Source organism: Helianthus annuus, chromosome 10 (assembly GCF_002127325.2).
Source record: "Helianthus annuus cultivar XRQ/B chromosome 10, HanXRQr2.0-SUNRISE, whole genome shotgun sequence".
In the NCBI taxonomy this organism is placed as follows: Eukaryota; Viridiplantae; Streptophyta; class Magnoliopsida; order Asterales; family Asteraceae; genus Helianthus; species Helianthus annuus.
The window spans coordinates 110,741,516-110,762,598 of NC_035442.2; the positions used below are offsets into that span (position 1 = coordinate 110,741,516).

The 21,083-nt window shown below is 37.7% G+C and overlaps 2 non-coding genes across 2 annotated transcripts; both read right to left on the minus strand.

Annotated features, from left to right (window-relative positions):
- Positions 1–12,170: 12,170 nt before the first annotated feature.
- LOC118483646 lies at positions 12,171–12,262 on the minus strand. Its single transcript, XR_004870932.1, has one exon. It is a non-coding gene; the product is annotated as a small nucleolar RNA SNORD24 (small nucleolar RNA).
- A 71-nt stretch (positions 12,263–12,333) lies between these two features.
- On the minus strand, positions 12,334–12,436 carry LOC118483616. The gene has a single exon (XR_004870903.1). It is a non-coding gene; the product is annotated as a small nucleolar RNA R12 (small nucleolar RNA).
- Positions 12,437–21,083: the final 8,647 nt, after the last annotated feature.

Consider the following 21,083-nt stretch of genomic DNA (forward strand, 5'->3'; position numbering starts at 1 on the left):
AGTGAACCTAGTTCCTACACTTTAATGGTTAAAAGATGTAGAATGTTGATTATCACTAGAACCCTAAAAGACATGAACATAAATCTTGAACACAAAGATGAAATATGATGAAATGTTGTTAGTATGAGGTTGTTGTGAATATGTTGTTGATTACTTGTTGATTTCTTGATAATATGATGTTGATCATCACATGGAACTTGTTAGAAGGTGCTGTGATCATATGTACGTGTTTTAGTAACGTTTAAGTGATTAACAGCATGCTGAGTAACATTTACAGCCAACTTCAGTTGGCTGTAAACGGACCGTTATAAATCGAAAAATTGATTTTCTGAAGTCTAAATTATGTATTTTCGAAAAACGAATCAAATGGCACTGGAATCATATTTTTTCAAGGCCGTTTACTACTTTTAATGGTCCGTTTTGTACAGCAGCAAAAGCTGCATTTTTACTGCAGAAAATTCGTGTTATGTTTTTCGTCGTAACTTGAAATCTGTGTAGAATTAGGTCACGAAATTTGTACTGTAGATGGGCCACTGATGTCATTGTAATTCTGCCACTGGAATTTCGTCAATTGGACTTACGATGAATTTTAAATGAATTTTTATGTGGACTGCAGTCTGAAAGTGACGAATCTGATTGCAGCTCGGTAAATGATTTTTATAAAATAATGGGTAATGAATTGGATCCCGAGAGTTTTACACAATAATATTTGGATTGCTTAAAACATTCTGTAAAAGTTTGGGAATTTTTTGGAATAAGTCAACTATTTTATTAAATTACTCGAAAACAGCCTAATTTTAGATGTTAAAGCTGAAACAATGTATGTGGTGATTGATGTGTGTAAAATGCAACATATAAATTACATCAAATGAGGCATAAAACTAACCTTTTTTAAGTACTAATGTTGGAAAAAGAGTGTTTTTGTCTTCCTTTTGTATTTTCAGGATTAAATGAGCTCAAATTAACAAAAGAAGCAAAAAGGCAGCTAAATCTAACATAAATACAAGAAAAGGAACATAAGTGGATTGCCCGACCCCTCGACAGCATCCTCCCAAGCAAAACAGAGAAGGCAGAAGACTGAACACGCCCCGTGCTCAGCCAGCACGGGGCCGTGCCCAAGAAGCAGCAGAAAAGACAAACCTATAGAAGCTTCTATCGCCCACCACGGGGCCGTGCCCAGTGAACACGGGGCCGTGGCGAAAGTATTACAGGCGCATTAATTGTAATTGCGAATTACAATTAATGAGGAGAGAAATTGTCAGACGGGCACGGGGCCGTGTGCAGCGGACACGGGGCCGTGCCCCGGCTTCTGTTCAGCCTATAAATAGGAGTGCTTGGCTTCATTGCAACTCATCCCTTGACACACCACCTCTCTCACACTTCATCCACCACCCACCACCATCACAACACCATCATCCACCATCATCATCCATTGTCCATCATAGAGTGTGTGAGTCGTCTCGGGATCCAAGATTGATCGTAAGAGTTCTTGACAATCAAGGCCATGTTTGCCTAAGTCTCTTACATCACTTGGTGAAGACAAGTGTTTAGTATAATACTTTTTATTTTTAATGTTTTGCACTTTTTATTTGGTTTTGTATTAATGACTTTAATAACTAGTTGCTTATGTTGAAGGTGATTCTTCCTTATCGTTTGTCCATGGTGTCTTGGTATTATTTTACTGTCTATATAAAATAAAAGATTTTCACCATTCATATCTCCACGGTCTATATGGAGGTATGTTGGCTACCTGGTCGGGGGTTAAGGGAACGGTTTGGTAAGGGTCTTGCCCTTGTTCAGCGTTTAGAGGTCCTGCAAGGGACCTGGGTCAAATTTAGTAGGATCTCCTTCAATACCCATAGGTATTGGATGGCGGGGATCCAAACTCTTTGACCCCCTCATAAGTTAACTACTATTAATACTATAACCCGGCTATTTAGGACTGTATCCCTGCTGACTCAGACTACTTAGTCGAGGGTAACGTCACCTCCAAAAGAGGGGCCTACCATAATTTGCATTAATAACTTAATTCATTATCTTTCAATAATCCGACCCTTTAGGATTGTATCCTTGCTGACTCAAACTACTGGGTTGAGGGTAACGTCGCCTTCAAAAGAGGGGCCTACTACAATAACTAAGATAATCTCTTAAACAAGTGCAAAAGTGCGAAAATAATCAAAGGTTATACTAATACACGAGTCGGATCCAAGTGATTCATCTTGTCTATCTGTTTTTATTTTTATTTTTCAGCATTTAGTTAGTTTTATTTTCTTAGTTTAAAAATCTTTTCTAACATTTTGATTTGGTTAGACGTTGAGGATAAACCGGTACTAAAAGCTCTTATGTCCTTGGACGACCTCGGTATCTTACCAACACTATACTACGTCCACGATGGGTGCACTTGCCCATATGTGTGTTTAGTGTTAGTAAATATCGTGTTTTATAAATTTAAAACTTGGCTAAAAGTGTAAAAAGGGCTTAAAATATACATCTAAAATATAACACACTTCACGCACATCAGTGATTCGCGTGTCTAAATGTCGGTTGTGTTGTCCGATAATGATCCAACTTGTTGTATGTCAATAAAAGTGTTATGTGGGATCTCGTATGCTTGCTCTTGAGTAGTTATAGGAGGGAGGTATGTATGGCCATGATCAGTTAAAGTGAGTGCATATTATGTGATAGATACGTGTAGGAACTTTATGCTTTAATTGAAATTATTAATAAACTAAATGGTAATCATATTAGGACGTGATTGACCAACCTCGACCGTTAGCTATTTTTAAAGAGTTCAACCGAGCAACCCAAGGTGAGTTCACACTCTTTCTAAGGCATGGGATTCCCGGTGGTTGGGATGGGTTAAAGAACCAAAACGGAACCTGCATATCCTCCTTGGGTAGGATATGTACCGCCATCCTCCATGGGTAGGGTGCCAATATTAATCCTGCGTATTCTCCTTGGGTAGAATACGTACGTTCGTCCTCCTTGGGTAGGACAACAACCTTAAACTTACTAGACAAAACTCTATCATTAAGTCCCTCATTTTTATATCGACTTAATCGTCGGGCCAATGGCGAGCGGGTCATTAGTTAATAGCGCTATTAGGGTTTGACAAGCCTCACACCATGCCGGTAGGACTGGCGTGTACTAATGGATCATGGCAAACAGTCAATGATGATAGACATTGACTTAGGGCACAACTTACTTTCGTCAGTAGTCGATATGGTAACGGTCTAGTGGTTCACATGGGGAAGCCCCCACTGATTATGGATATGGTTTGGGGAAAAACAAAGATACTGGTTAACTTGTGGTTTATGAAACAACTTATGGTTTTCAAAATAAACTTTTAAAACTAAACAACCAACTGTGAACTCGCTCAACTTTGTTGTTAACTCCTTGTTACATGCCTTGCAGGTCGTTAGGTATCTAAGGAGCTTGCACGAGGAGACGTGATCGTTGTGGGATATGGGCTGTAGAGTTCCATGTTAAACATTTAAACTTTATGAACTTATTGAACTTATGTTTTGGTTTTATGTTTTATGCTTCCGCTGTTTAATTTGAACTTGGTTAACTCGTTTTCGAACACCAATTATATTGTGTGGTTGGATATTATCTATTTTAAATACATTGTTCCATATGATTGGTGGCTTGATTCTGGTCATGTCACACCTCCATGTGGTGATACTCCGCTTGTGGATTTTGGGGGTGTGACATAACGCAATTTTACCGTTTCTACCGCACATAACGTACATGCATACATGCATAGTCTAAATTTCCCATTATCAAATTAACACTTAACATATTATCACATTTACATGTTTAAATCACTTAACACATTTTATCACAAAAGATTCACTCAAAATTCACCCATACTAATGTTCATTGAAAAATGCGTATTTTAGCGATTCGGTAACGTTTTCGGGCGTCGGAAGTCACGTATGACCATCCAAACACCAAGTAAACTTAAAATTAGTTAAAATACTGATTTTTAAACTAAAAACATCAGTTTATTTACTGATCTAAATCAGTTTTATAAAAATCATCCGAAAAGCCGATTTTTGACCGTTTTTAACGCATAGTTTTGCGTTAAACGTTACTATAATCATCCCAACTCGAAACGACTTGATATTTTAACACAATACATGTTATTTACTGATTAAAATGGTGGTTATAATCAGATTAGTGCAGTTTTTATATAAGTCACATAAATCATGCGAGTTCAAGTATTTTACAACTTTTAATGCACCAAGTACCGCATACAAAGCTAGCAAACATTATGACAAAGTTATATAGCATTAAACACTTCAAAATAACTTTATTTTAAGGTTTATAATCTGCTCATAACCGATTTTTACTTAATCACATTCAAATCATCTTTTTAAGATCATATATCATCATGCATGTCTAAGTATATGCATCTAGTATGCTCATATCATAAATTTTATCATCTAATATGATCTCACTGCATCAAAATCTCACTAACATCTTATTCTTTCAAATATCATACACAACACCTTAGATCCTTCAACCATCCATGTTCATTCATACTTAAATCTTTCACTTTTATGATTACACATCAACTTTAACACACATGTATACACATATACATACATATATACAGATTTACATATACACACATATACTTCCAAAATTTCACTTTTTAATATACCACTTTCAAATCTCTAATCACCTTAGAACCCTCTTATTTTACAACCAACACTTACATTAATCATCCTATTTTTTTCAAGAATTCAAATAATCAAGAAATCTTTCATCAAGAATTCAAAATACAATATACACATATACACACACCATTCTCGGCCATAGATACATACATGCATACACTCATTTTTATTTTATTCAAAACTCTTTTGTTTGTTAGTTTCAAGTTTATGTTTAGGTTTCAAGAATCAAGAGAAACTTCTTACTAACTTTATTATCAATATGAATCAAGAACAATGTTTAAAGAAATATTTTATACCTTCAAGTTTTCAAAGTGGGTTTTTGAGAAAAGATGGTGATATGAGACTTGTTCTTGCTTGGATCAATCTTGAAATCACCTCCAAACCTCCTTATGAGCTTCAAATCACCATGTAAAGGCCTTGATTCTTCATGATTTGATTTTGAAAATGAAATGGAAGTGTTTATGGGGGTGTTCGGCCGTAGGTGTTCAAGAAGAGAGAGAGAGAGAGGAGTTTTTGATCTTGAAATGTGAAGTGTTATGCATGAAAGAATGTTTTTAAATGATGAGTTTCATTTCCAAGGAAACACTTGGCACAAGATTGGCTAAATTTGAAGGAGGTGGGCTGCCATAGGGCCGCCACCTTTCATTCTCCTCTCACACTCCACCTATACATACATATATTATATGTATATTAGCTCAAAAACAGGTATTTTACTGATTACCGGGTATTTTATCTAGCGTTTTAATCCCGTTTTAGTGTGTTTTAAATTATTTTTATCATTATATAAAAATAATCACTTAAAATTATTATTAAAATAATTACCAGTTGCCTCGACTGGCCATGTTGTTGGTATTTGGCAGTATGCGCGCCGTGCTACGCGGTATACGTTAAAAATCGCAAAAATAGGAAGTTAAGCGTTTTTATTTATTTTTGTCATTCTACAAGAATAAATTTATCAAATTATTGCTAAAATGATTTTCAATTGTCTTGACGGGCTGTGTTGACAATATTTTGTCGGTATACGCGCTGCATCGCGCGGTACGTGCTTAAACTCGAAAAATAGGGTTTCTTAGTGTTTTAATTTATTTTTCCTCATAAATATATTTAAAATTATTATTCTAATCATAACAGACTATTTTTAGGATTCTAATACTGTCCGGTTGGTCACCGACGTTCGTTTAACATTTTAGCCGTTACGCGATAAGCGTTTATCTTACCGTTGCCAACATAATTTTTATCAAAATTTAATTTTACCTATACACTAAATTTCACATATACACATCATAATCAGTCAAATATAGTCCTGTTACATATTCACAACACGTGCTATAATTGTACGGTACGGCCTGAAAAGCCGGGTGTCACACCCGTGGCCATTAGTCTCTCTCTTCTACATTAACTGTAGTGTTAGACTTGTACTAACACGGCCCCGTGTGTCAATGGCACAGCCCGTGGCTAATGTACTTGATGTACTTCTTCAGATTCTGGAAATCTAAGAGTTGACCATGCCCCGTGTTGGTTTAGCACGGCCCCGTGTTGAGCATGAAATTTGTCTTTTATGGTTGTCTCTTTCTGCTGTAGTGAATTCCCACCGGGCACAGCCCGTGCTAGGTGAGAACGGCCCCGTGCCAGAGCTTCTGTCTTTGTTATTTCTTGGGTTTGGATGTGGATGGGGGCTCGGCAAGTTGGTCAGTCCTTCTTTATAGCATTTTATGTTGGTTGTTGTTGTCTTTTTGCTTCTTTTGTTCTTTTAAGCTCATTTGACCATGTTTATTCAAAAGGAACAAAAACGCAAGCTTTTTCCAATATTAGTACTAGAAAGGGGTTGATTTCAGGTCTCATTTGATGTAATTTATATGTTGTATTTTGAACACATCAACCCTCTTCTTCAAAATAAGCCGCCAAAGATACTGTGAGTGCATATGTCTATCGCTTGCGGCAATTACGTATCGTAGCTGAAACGAATGAGACAAGACTGGTGCAGAATTAAAGAGAGCTAGATATGAAGCAAAGGTAGCTTCGTACGAAGGCACCCTACCTGGCTTCGTATGAAGCCATTGCTCTATATATATGGGTTGAGTCTTTGTCATTTGTAACTTTTCGAGCAACTTTGAGGCGAAGCTCTGCTCGTTTGTTTTCACGGTATTGTACTGTCATATCAGCAATAGAAAACATTGATAATTATGTCTTCGTGTTCTATTCTCACACGTATTTGGATTCCGCACATTATACGTGTTTTTACGCATTCAACAGAGAAGGAATCGGTCATGATCCTGAATTCACAAGTGGTATCAGAGCAGGTGTTTGATTTAACTGATTGAAGACACAAAGATTCATGCTTCTACATCAGATTCAGAGCTGATTTCATCTTCTTCATCACACATCTTCTTCTAATCATCTTCTTCTCATTTTCTTTGAACTTTAAACTCAGATCTACGGAGATTTCACGGTTAAAATCGGCTAGATTTTTTATATAACGTGTGAAAACCAGTTTTAATCAATCCTACAAATTTTCAGATCAAAATTCGAACAAAATCATACTCAAATCAGTGAAAAACCATGGAAAACGTGAACTTGTTCTTTGCAGCGTAGCTTCGTACGAAGCCACACATCTAGCTTCGTATGAACCCACAATCCAGTTAAAAATTGTGATTTTGTAAAATTTGACTTCGTACGAACCCAGCTTCGTACAAACACACATTTATCTGTTCAGTTTACTTCTTAGCTTCGTACGAAGGCATCATTCAGCTTCATACGAACGCACTGTCTTGTTTGATTTTCAGATTTGATCAAGTGTTTGTTTGTTTGCAGGTTATTTAAAGAACAGAAACATGGCTGAAGAGTTTTACAACACGTTCACAACTGAAGAAACTCCAGTAACACCAAAGACTGCAACAAATATGATTTCTGAAAGTTTAACCATGATAATGTTTACGAAAATCATCAAAAGCCACCTAAACTAATGAATATCGAATCACTGGTGGAGTACAAGATTTGAAAACTGGGTGCAGGCATATGCTTATGAAAGATGGATCATGTTAACAATGGGATACGAAAAACCAACAAATGATAAGCATGAATTACTTACACTTAAACAATTTTCGGCTGATGATAAAAAGGAACATTCTAGTGAACTAAGAATGATTACTTTGATTCAACAATCTGTTAGAGAGGATATTCTTTCTCTACTTCAGCATGGTGAAACATCAAAATCAATGTGGGAAGCATTGAATGTAAAAGCCGAAGGAGGAAAAGATATAAAAAACAAAATTTCGTTGTTAAAAAAGAGTTTGATTTATTTAGTTGCATGAAAGAGGAATCTGTCCGACAAATGATAGAAAGATTTTGTCATTTGAAAATTGAGATGGAAAGGTTCGGAATGAACAAAGATAGAGAAGAGATTGTTGATAAACTGGTTGAGGCTTTACCACACGTCGATGACTGGCAGACATATGTGATTATTCTGAAGAATGATGCCAAGTTTGACGAGATTACATTGGATGGTCTGATTGAAAAACTAGAGGGACATGATCTGATGTTACAGAAACAAAACAAAATGTACAGTTCTAGTTATTAGCAGAATGTTGATCTGTATTATCGGAGAAGTTTGTTGCAAAAAAACCAGTCACCAAAGATCAGTACAGCATTCACCGTAGATAATTCTTGTGATTCATCGAAAAAACAAGTCTTCAAGTTATGATCCAGGATATCATTCATCTTCTGCATCATCTAAATCCAATCAGAGTCAGGATTGGAAAGATTCTCCGCATTTGAACACTGATTTCGCTAGACAGCACATGAGTTTCTTAGCTTATATTCTGAGGTCTTATGAAGGTCTGATTGTTGGAAAGATAGGCAATCCAAACATGACAAAGGAAGACTACGATCACTCATGGATATTTGCTGGTGCATGGCAAGCGTCATCAGGAGGGCTCAACGGTTTATGGAGAGTACGGGTAGAAAATGTCTGGAAGGTCCCGATATGAAGCTGGGATTCGACAAAGCCAAAGTCACTTGTTTCAAGTGTAAGCAGAAGGGACACTTCAAGAAAGAGTGCACTAATTGCCAAGCTGATGATAGTGTGAATTCGTTTCACGATGACTACTACAAAAAGGCTATCTATCATCGCAACGACGAGCAACCGTCAAGAAAGCAGATTGAGGAAGGGTCATCCAAAGAGAAGAAACAAGCTATGTTGACAATTAATGATGAATGCGGTGGACCCAGTATGATAATTCAAGAAGATGGAGGTTTTAATTGGAACAATTATATTAAAGATGAGAGAAAAGAACAAAAATGGGTGTTGGTTGCTGAGATCAAACAAAGCCGAGAGAAAAGACATGCACGCATGAGGTTAGACGAAGTATATGATGCTTACAAGGAAGCAACGCGAGCAAACAGATGGAGTCAAGAAAAAGAATGTTATGTGGATCCTCAAGGAAACCCGATAGTTGATCCCGATATGGTAGATTTTGAAGCATTAGTTGTTGCAATACCAACCGTGGGGGTTTGGTGTAAAGGTCTTGAAAAGATTTCGAGATACAGAGAAAAGGTCGAGGAAGGCATAAGGAAAGTGATATATGCCATTCTGGAGAAGAAGAAGAAAACTATAGAAGAAATTGTTGTTGAAAGTAAGAAGATGGTGGATGAAGTGAAGAAAGCTGATGAAAAGACAGAGGAAGCTGTTGCTGAGAAACAGCAGGTGCTTGAGGAAGATCAGAACCAGATGATGAAAGAAGCCGAGGTGCCAGACACTGAAGTAACAACTCAAACTGGATCTTCTGAAATGTTAAATAAATCTGATAATAAAACTGATGAACAATGCAAGAAATGCATGGAAATGTGCAGTGCTTGTACTCAAAAAGATGAAAGGTTTAAAATCAGAGATATTGAGTTTAATAAGATAGAAAGAATTTTTAAAGAAAAATTTAATGAAATTCTTAAAAATGAAAAGGTTTTGAAAGAAAAAGAAAAAGATCTGACACAGAAATGTGAAAATCTTGAAAAAGAAAACAAAATTTTGAAAGAAAAGTGTTCAGCTGTTTGTAACGAATGTGTTCCAAAAGATAAAACTATTCAAGAGTTGCAAAAAGAATATGATGTAATGAAAGTGTCATATCACATGGTAAAAGAAGCTTATAAAACTTTGAAGAGTAGAGTCAAAAGTCTGGATGATAGGTTGTCAGCATGTCAAAAGACAACTAAATTTCTTGAAGCCAGATATGAAGGAAAACAAATGGCTCTTAATCAATATATTGATGATGTTGCTAAACTTAAACAAGAACTGGCTGAAAAAGAAAAGTTGGTCAATAAACTTCAAAGTTATCATGCTTCTTCATACATTTTAGAACGTATTTTCAACATCACACCCGATGGTAAAGAGTCAGAAAAGAACAAAAAGGGAATTGAGTCAGAATATCAAAAAGTTCCACCACCGTTGGAGAATAACTATAATTTCTATGATGGCGAAAAGGTGGAAAAAGCGATAAACATGGTTGACCAATTACCTGACAAAATCGATTTGACTTACACCAAATCTGATGACCTTGGTGATTCAGAGGTGGTAGGTAAGGTTGTTGAAAGCATTTTTTCAGAGGAGTCTACCAAATCAGATAAATCTGCGTCACAAGATGAAAAAGAGGGAAGTTTTCATGAAAGTTATATTAAAAATTCAAAATTTGAGAAAGATGCGAATGATGATCCGATAGGATTGGCTTATACCATGATTGGATCAGACAAGTTATTCTTGGACATTGAATTCCCGATTCAAAATGTGATTTCATATAAAATTGATAAAGTGTTTAAATTGGTAGAAATTGAGAAATCTGAAATTTCAAAATTTGTTGGAAAGAGCAAGAAAGGTTCTTATAACAAACCTAGTTACAAGAAGAAAAACATGAGGGCTGGGTTGGGTTGTAAGAAGAAACAAAATCCGAAACGTTTTGAAAAGAAAAATTATTAGAAAATGACAAACTTTGTTCATGGAACTAGTTCTGAGGAAGAGAAATAACTCCAATTTAGACAACAGTCTAATGAAGAGTTATATGCTCAAAAGAAAAAGCAACAACAACAGGTTAAAGATGTGTCAAAAAGAACATGCTTTAAGTGTGGTCAAATTGGACATCTTGGTCGCAAGTGTCAAACTCTTAAACCTGTTGGTGTTGAGAAAAAAGAAGTCTGATGTTGTAAATCAGAAATCAACCAAGTTTGAATTAAAGCAAACTTGGAAGCCGAAAATGTCAAAGGTTGAATAAAAACAAACTTGGAAACTAGTGACATCCAGATTTAGAACAACACAAAGTTGGAAAACAACGGTTGATGCAACTAAACCAAATTAGTTTTGGAAACCAAAAGTTGTTGCTCAAAATCAAAACATTCAAAATGAATCAAGATTTTATAAAAGGAATGTTTCGAAAGGTCAAATATGGGTGGTCAAGCAACAAAAGGTTTCAGTTGAAGAAAAAACTTAAAGAAAATGTTTTTAAGAAGAATGACAGAAATTATCCAGTTTTACCTGGAAAGATACACATTCAGCTACCTGAGTCAAATCAGGCTTGGGTTGCATTGTTCAAATGATCGAATTATTTGAATGTTCAGGTGCTCCAGAAGTTGGATGAATATCAGAATGAACAAAGGAGTAGCCTGGCATAAGAGGAGGATGCAGATCCCTGTGACTAAATACATGGGTTTGTTTGTTTTTGTAAATAAATAAACCATATTAAAAACCCTAAAAATTAAAAAATTTAAAAACCAAAAATATGTTTTTACTTTGTTAAAATTTGAAAAATGAAAAAAAATATATGTTTGTTTTTAAAGAGTTAAATGCCCGGATAGTCCCTGTGGTTTGGCCTTTTTTCACCTTTAGTCCCTAACTTTCTAAAATTACCTCTATAGTCCCCAACTTTTCAATTTTCGTTCCCGGATAGTCCATAGCGTGGATGTGGGTTAGTCTTCTCAGTTAAGTTGGTGTAAAATGACCTAAATGCCCTTACTATTAAACAACTAATAAAGAAGGGGGACCACCATGGCACCATCTACCCACCCTTTTTTCTCCCACTTTCTCTCTGATCTCAAACCCACTGCCGCCACTCTCATATTCACTTCAACCACCATATCATCTTCAAATAAGAATCGAACCACCATCAACAACCGGTGACCGGCAACCTGCAACAATCAATCGAACCACCGACAACCTGCACCATTGGCTCTGATTCACCCCTTATAAACAACCACCACTAACCACCATAACAATACCCACCTGCACCACCGGAAAAAACACCATGAAAAAACTGGAACCTGCAACAATCATGGCAACGCCTCATGTTGTGGTGATACCTCATGTTTGTTCAGTCACTGGCCAATCTTGAAGGTCTTGAAAGAGTTGTTCCTTTTCTCAGGCCCATTCTTGAATGGTAAGTAAAGTTTTAATCTTTCTGCAAATAGGCAATTTCAGCCCCTAACCTAACATAACAACTACACAAAATTGGCCTCAGAGATCTTGGTGGTTAATAAATCATCAAACAGGATTATATGTAATCCCATCAAGAGTAGCAAATATCTTCTTAACATCACTTGCCAAAATCAGTTTCAACAAAAGAAAAAACCCAATCAAACTATAAACTCACTAGTATTAATTATTATTATAAGCATGAGTCAAAAATAAAGTTGTAAGATCACCTTTCTCTTCAAATAAAAACTATTAGAAAGAGAAAATCATTGGGAATCCGAATGATTTATTTCACCATCCTCATTATCGAGGATACCTTAAACGTATAATGAAAACAATTTACGAATGTATATGTATCTACCTCGTCACCGGAGAAGCCTAGCGATGGCGTAATCCGGAGCTAAAGATAGTCGCATATAGAATTCATAATATACGCGATCGAAATATTTCATTTTGCCTAACGATAGATCTCTTAATCCACTGCTGGAATTGATTGCGATCAAGATATTTGCAATATTAGGCTTGATGATTTAGTTTTAAAGGAATAAAAGAAGAAAGAATGAATATATATGAGTGGTGGTGGTGGTTGTGGCAGGGGATGTTGGTGCCTTGGTGGTGGCTGAGTACTGATGGTGGAGGTGGTTGTGGTGGTGGGTTTTTAAAGGAGAAATAGTAGAGAGAGAAAGTAGAGAGAGAGATATTTCTTATAAATTAATGTTTTATATATTTTAAGCAAAGGGTATTTATGTCATTTCACATCCTCTTAACTGAGAAAACTAACTGATGTTAGGTCCAGGGACTATCCGGGAACGAAAATTGAAAAGTTGGGGACTATAGAGGTAATTTTAGAAAGTTAGGGACTAAAGGTGAAAAAAGGCCAAACCACAGGGACTATTCGGGCATTTAACTCGTTTTTAAATTTTGTCAAAAATCAAAAATTTCAAAAAGGTGTTTTGATTGAATACGCCGAAACCCTCACGGCTGATCAAACATGATTATTTCACAATTGAAAATGGTTTTAACATTGTTAAAAATCAGTGTGTTGTAAATCATGGGGGTACTTTATGTGAAACAAAGTATGTGATGTAGAAAATGGATGGCGAGACAAAGCTATCTACATCGGCTATCAAATTTTCTTTAAATGTTTCGAATTTTAGGGGAGTAAGAAAATTTTCAGAAAATACAAAAACATTTGAAAATTTGAAAAAGCACAAAACTCATTTTGAATTAAAAAATTATTGAAAAACGACAAAAACATGAGAAAATGAAAAAAGAGTTTTTGTGTAAAAAGAGGAAATGATAGTACATCAGTAGACAATCACAGTACGCTAAAGAAATGGAAAGTTAAATGTGATAAACTGTCTCACTAATGATATGCCAGTAGGGTTTTTACACGCTTAGTAGATTGATTTCGAGATATAAACCTAAATATCAATAACATTCTTATCTCGTGGGGAACATCTCTCGGATATATGGGTAACCCCCGAAATCTTGTTTGAGAGATTGCCTGATTCTGAGATACTAGGTTTTTATACTAGTTGATATCTGGGGTATTATACCTGGTCTTCTGATTTTGCGTCAGCAATGGCTTAGACCTCGTATTATACTTTATGCGTTTAAAGTTTACCCTCTGCATAAAAATTGAGAAAATATCGAAAGATGTATATCAAATGCATTTGTAAAGAAGATCCCGAAGTGGGACATACCTTAAGTCGAGCCTTCATCTCTTTGACTGAACAGTATTTCATACACGAGCTTTCAAGGCCTCGCACTAACCCAGAGAACAGATATCAATATAGTATTGTTTTTGTCAAAAATTACCGAAGCAATTAAGTGATCAAATTAGTTAAGTGAGGTAGTGTGCTAAAAAGTGTGTTGAAAATATGTTGGTTAAGTTGTTTAGAAAAACAGTATTCAGGATACGGCTCAGGATATAGAGTTGTATCTGTGATCAAACAATGAGCAGAAAAGTAAAGGTTGACACGTGATGTACGAGGAAAGCCCTTGATTAATCTAGATCGCCGGCATAAAACCTCGGGAGCTGACAATCGCAGCTGCCTTGTTCTTCTTATTGCTTCAAACTTCAGGATACAGTGCAGGATATGATACGGATCAACTAAGTGTTACAATGAGATTTGAGTACAAGTGTTCGTGTGTAATGATTGCTAGAGACCAGAGAGCAAAGTGTGTGAATGAGTGTATGTGATTTAATCTGATCCGATCAATCTATTTATAGTAAAAAGAAAGCAACCAACTATCCTATTATTCCGGGATCCGGCAAATATTCCACATGTGAACGTTGTAATCCACATCTTCCGGCTTCAACGTCTTTCTCCCAACTGTTTTGCCCGAGTCTCAAGGAGAAGAAGTCCATCTGACCGTTAGCAAACCCCAGCTTTTAACCTGCACGTGGTTAATTCAATCAACCTCAGGATATCACCCAGGATGTTAGCAATATCCCTGTCCAGTATCCTGGTCACAAATAAACAATTAGAAGCAGGATATTGATCAAGATATGTACGCTCAGAAAATAACCCATAATAATTGTCCCCAAAATATATCTGTTGGTATACCAATCCAACGGATATATTTTAAAACATTATCTCGCAGATCGAGGCAATAAATATGACTGGACTCTTGAAGTGACAAGGTGCAACTTCCCACGCGATAAATACTCAATGGCTATCTATGAAGCCGCTATATCTTCTCTCTTCCTCGTTGATATTCACCCACTCGACCCAGAAATCCCAGGTACTTTCTCTCTTCTTTCTCTTTTCTGTTTTTCTTGCTAAAATCCCCATGGCCAGCCGAAAAAGATCCCATACAGCAGATTCAGTCCCTACCTTTGAAGACCAACGTCTTCTCAAAGAGCCTGAAAAAGAGGTCTGCTCGTTTGATAATGCCGCATCGCCGCCCTTCGAGCCTCCAGTGCTTTTCCGACCGAGGCAATCATATGTTCGTTCGACCGAGAGGTCCGATCGGATGCTTCTTCCAACGAATGGGTGTGCTTTCTAGCCTACCCTTTTTCCATAGGGCTCCGATATCCTTTTCCGGCATTTATCTCCCGCTTTTTTGAACTCACTGGCCTTAGCTATGCCCAAACCATGCCTATGGTTTGGCGTGTGCTCGTCACCTTGGATCAGATCAGGTCTCGTCATTCCCCTGACCTTTGCATTGAGGATCTTCCCGTCGCATACCGTCTGCGTTCTCACGGCAACAACCGCTTTCTTCTTTTCTCCACTTCCAAGAAACCCTTATCCTCAAGGCCACCAAGAATGAGGATAAATGGCAGCGGAAATTCTTTTTCGTAAAAAGGGATTCCATCCCTAGGTGTTTTAACCTTCCGGTGAAGTGGTTGACCTCTGGTAGGATTTAGGGTTTTAGGAATATCCCCAAGGCTATCTTGGAACTGTATCCTAAATCTGACGTTTTTATTTCGTGTGCAGCAAACTTCAAAGAGCTAGCCCCTCCGTCTGCAGAATTAGAGCAAAGGATCAAAGATATATACCGGCTTCCAGAGAGTGAGAGAACCTTTTCCCTGTCCTTCGCTAGTTCAAGTCAAAAATCAAGTTCCGAAATGTCTGGTGAGCACATCTTTATATATTAAATTAATTATAATTCATATCTATTCAAGAGTTAAGAATTTCCCCTTGTAGTGCCAGTCATCAATCTTGAGGGTTTCCAACTTGACGAGTTGGATAGTTATTCTGCCCCTGTGCAAGTCAAGCAAGAAGTTAACCCCAAACCAGCAGTCACATCCAAGCCTACCAGTTCCAAGGCTGCCGCTGTCCCCAAGCTGTCTACTGCTTCAAAGCCACGCGGTTCTAGTTCCCGCAAAAGAAAGGAACCAGACTCTCCTGTTGCCTCAGATGTCTTTCCCTTTGAGAATCATGGGTTCTCAGAATCCAGCAAATTCATGACTGGCTTTCTCAACCAGGTTAATATCTTCAACTTATATCCTGCACATATATGCCGAACACATATTTTGAATATACATACTAACATTTGTTTACCTGATTATAGGGCCTTGAGCGGCTAGTGTTTCTTTATGAGGATGCATGCGGACTGAACAAGATGTTAGAGGTTAAGTTGAAGAAGGCTGAAACCACCATTGCGGACCAAGCAGCAATTGCCACTGCCACGTCCGAGCATTACGAGGCCAAATACAAGGCCATGACCCAAGATCACCAAGCCGCCATCAAGAAGATTACTCAGGAGGCTCAAGCCAAATCTGATGCTGCCCAAGTCCAACACGAGCATGACATGGTCACATACCGGGAAAGCCTCAAAAACTCTGTGGTTGTCTCCCTTCTCCAGGCTAGATTGAAAATGGCCTATGAAGCCAAGGCCTTGGGATTCGAATGCCCCTCATGGAATATTGAGGCTTGGGAGGCAAAACTGAGGGATCTTGGCGGCAATCCTGTGGAGCATCCCGTGAAGCCTGTTGCTGGAGAGTCTGCTAAAGTGACCGAGGATGTGGTTGATGCCAACGTGGATGCTGGGAATGATGCTGGTGGTGATGCTGGTGCGGATGCTGACGAAGCGATGATGAAGAGGGTGCTGCCCCTTAAAAGCAGCGAAGTGGGCAATGATGGATATATGTGCTGAGGCCGGAGCCTACTTTTTTTTAAAATTTCATGGTTGTGATTGTCTGAACAATTTACTTTTCCTGCTTTCGAACAATTTACATTTCCTGCACTACAACAATATGATGGCCAAAAGTGGATGGGTCCTGGGTTTCAGGATGAAGCCCTTGGTCATCGATTAGTATCGTTTATTTTGAACAATATAACAGTTGAAGGCGGATGGGTCTCGGTTTGAGACGAAACCTTCAATCTGTTAAGTAAATCTAGTTAGGAATCTATTGTGCTTTTGGTGGATGGGCCTTAGTTTAAGGTGAAACCAAAAGCACAACTTTTGACATGTTAATAATATAACCTGCTCTTGACTTATCTGTTGTAGCCTTTTAAATTTTTGCCATGCATTACTTAGTTTAGATTTTGGCTTTGTGAAATTAGTGTTATCATTTCTGTGAAGGTATCCTGATCAATATACTCAGTGATATCCTACGCAGACTTTCGTAAAATAGGACTTCTTAATATCCAAACAATTTGGACAAGTTCTTTCAAAATAGTTTATTTTTCAAAATATCAACTAATTCGAATAAAATTTTCAAAGGAAAAAGATAGTTTACTCAGAATTTATAAACAAATCCAACTCTGATTTTTAAAGCCAAGTATTGCATCCCAAAGGTTCCAACCAAATACCCTGAATCATATCCCGAGAATATATCTCTAGAATATATCCTTTAAACATGATTTCAAAAGTTCAATCAAGTTGTGTAAGATTCACAAAGGAAAGATCATACCAGGAATAGAGTGTAACCCTAGTTCCAAACTTCAATCCTTTTTGCAATTCCTTGTACCAAGATGTTCCCTGTTTGAGATACTTAGTGTATTAGGTCCGAGCCTTATCCTTTGAGCTTTACATCGTTGCCTCAGTAGGAATGTCCCCTGTGTACAATGTCTTCAAATACTTAGAAATCTTCTGGATATCAGTTCCAATTATAGACAATTTTTCGCATTACATGGGTAAAACCCAAGAATGTACTGGAGATAAATCCCTTATTTTCGTGCGCAACAGGCGGGAGTGTATAAACTCCAAGACTTAGAAAGGTGAAAACCTTTAAACCTTAGAGAGTATGAAAATGCCCCTTCGTGTGAGAGGGTGATCAATCCTCATATACCTTTAGGATTCAGGATATAGCCAACAGTAACGAAATTGTCAGCCACTTTTACATGGACTGGTCCCGCCACCTTGAACTATTCCCGAATAACTTGCGCTCCAGGCGGGGTGTTTAAACCCAATTCGGATGAAAGGTGAATACCTTTAAACCTGTGAAGGGATCAGGATCCCTTATACGTGAGAGAGGGGGCCAATCCTCTAATCTTCCGAAGCATCCTGAGTGTGTATCTTGGAGCTATATCCCGAAGCATATACTGCAAAACATTTCAAAACTAAGGTGGGTGTTAGCTTGGCTAACACCCCTCCGATGCTTAAGTCAGTATTGGGTTTCATAGAATAAATTAAACCAAACACAATTAAAAGAGATAGAATTCATACCCTCCTGAGTTAGAAATTAAATTCTAAACTCACTTGAAATAAAGCTTAAGGTGTATAGCATTCCAAGATCTCGGCAGCATATCCCCCTCCATATCCTTGAGTCGGTATGCACCTTTTCCTGATTCTGATTCAATCTCATATGGTCCTTCCCATTTCGGAGCCAGCCTTCCATCAGCAGGATTGGTAGTATTCTGAAAAGCTTTTCTTAACACCCAATCTCCAACTTTGAACCTTCTAATCCTTATATTCTTGTTGTATGTTCTGGATATCCTTTGTTGATATGCCGCCATTCTTAGTCGTGCTGCATTTCTTGTCTCATCAATAGTATCCAGCTCCTGGCATAGGACTTCAGTATTCTGCTCAGGATTCCGGAGGTTGGATCTTGCTGTGGGTATCACCATTTCTGTCGGGATCACTGCTTCTGCTCCAAATACTAAGGAAAATGGGGTTTGACCAGTTGCATTTTTTACCGTCGTTCTATCAGCCCACAAAACAAAGGGTAATTCTTCTGCCCATCTTCCTTTGTTGGCCCCTAATCTTTTCTTCAAGTTGTTGACAATTATCTTGTTTGAGGATTTTGCTTGTCCATTCGCTCGAGGATGCACCGGAGTAGACGTAATCATTTTGATTCCCCAACTCTTGCAAAAGTCAGTAGTCCTCTTGCTTATAAACTGGGACTCATTATCACAAATGATTTCAGCTGGTACCCCAAACCTGGTTAGGATATTCCTCTTTATGAAGGATACTACTTCTTGTTCTCTAACTTGGACAAATGCTTCAGCTTCAACCCACTTAGAGAAATAATCAGTCATTGCTAGCATAAAGACTTTTCCTCCCGGAGCTTTTGGTAACTTCCCTACTATATCCATCCCCCATTTCATGAACGGCCAAGGGGACGGTACAGGATATAGTGGTTCAGCTGGTTGATGTAGTATGTTACTATGTCTTTGACATGCATCACACCTTCGAGCATATTTTGCAGCATCCTTCCTCATCGTTGGCCAATAATATCCTGTCCTTAATACTTTGGAGAACAACGACCTGCCTCCAGTGTGGTTACCACAATCCCCTTGATGTATATCCTGAAGTACTTCTTTGGCTTCAGGACCCTCCAAGTGTTTTGGTCAAAAATCACACAAGGATTATGCAACCAAACTCTTTGTAAACGGGGAATGATGCTTGGTATGATGAACAAAGATAAGGATCACTTAAATAAAAATTGCACAAGTGACACAAGGATTTATACGAGGAAAAAGCCCTTGATCAATGAATGATCTCCGGCATAAAAAACCTCGGGTGATGGAAACTACCGATCACCAAACTTCAATACAACAAACAATGTTTACAACTTTGGATGGTAACGAGCTAGGTACAAGGATCACTATAGTATCGTATGCTAGAGCGTGTGAGAAATGTGTCGTCTCTTCCGAATGCTGTAGAGTGCCATTTATATAAGCGTGTGTGGTTGAATTTTAGGCAAGTCACCTAACTACTAGCTCGTTACCCCTTTAGGAATAGAAGTAAATATAGCCTAACTAAATGCCCGTAATTTGTGCTAAGTTTCCATATTCTCCATAACGTCCATTTCCGGTGATGTATGTGCGAGATTTACGTGAAAGATTCCTTAATAACGTTGCCATGACCAGGTCCAACTCGTAATCCCTGCAAAACAACATTGAATTCAAAGAGAACAATTGTTAGTATGAGGATCCTTAGGATGATCCATGATCCTGATCCTGAAGTTCTTCTGAGGATCACTATCTGCCAAAGAAACAAGGATCACTCGTTAGGATATCATGTAAGGATCACAGGTCATTAAAATCCTGCCCTAACAATTGCCCCCAAAATATAAGGAGTAATTATATAATATTTGTTTTGGTCAAAAATCACACAAGGATAATGCAACCAAACTCTAAGTAAATGGGGAATGATGCTTGGTTTATTGAAAAAGTAAAGGATCACTTCAGTATGAAATATGCAAAGACACAATGATTTATACGAGGAAAAAGCCCTTGATCAATGTATGATCTCCGGCATAAAAAACCTCGGGTGATGGCAACTACCGATCACCAAACTTCAATATAAGAAAAATATGGTTACAACTTCGGATGATAATGAGCTGAGTACAAGGATCACTATCGTAATGTGTGTCTAAGCGTGTGAGAATTGTGTTGTGTATTCTTCCGAATGGGGAAGAGTGTTATATATACAAGTGTAGGTGACCTATTTTAGGTAAAAAGACTAATAATCAGCTCATTACCCCTTTAGAAATAAAAGTAAATCTAGCCTAAATTGTCGCCCTTAAATCATGCCAAGTTTCCATATCCTTTGCAACGTTCATCTTCGATTAAGCACATGCTATAATTGTAAATACGCGTCCTTTGATCGTGATGCTAAGAGCGGATCCTGCTAGACATTCCTGCAAAATGACATTAAGTTCAACGAAAGCAACTGTTAGCATGAGGATCCTATGATGGTCCGTGATCCTGATCCTGGAACTCTGCTGAGGATCACTATCTGCCAAAGAAACAAGGATCACTGGTTAGGATCACACGTGAGGATCATGTATTGTAAAAATCCAGCCCTAACAATTGCCCCCAAAATATAAGGAGTGATTTTGTAAATAAATGAGTTATATTTTGCTTTGATCTTATCTGCAACGAACAACTCGGATAACTAGCCGTTAATCTCGAACTAGCCGTTGCAATCCTTACGTCACTGAGGTGACATCCCTGCAAATCATGATTATAAATAGGAGATAGGGTTAGGATCAATCTGCATTTAAATTCAAGATATACTCCCTTTATAATCTCGTCCGAAAGATCGAT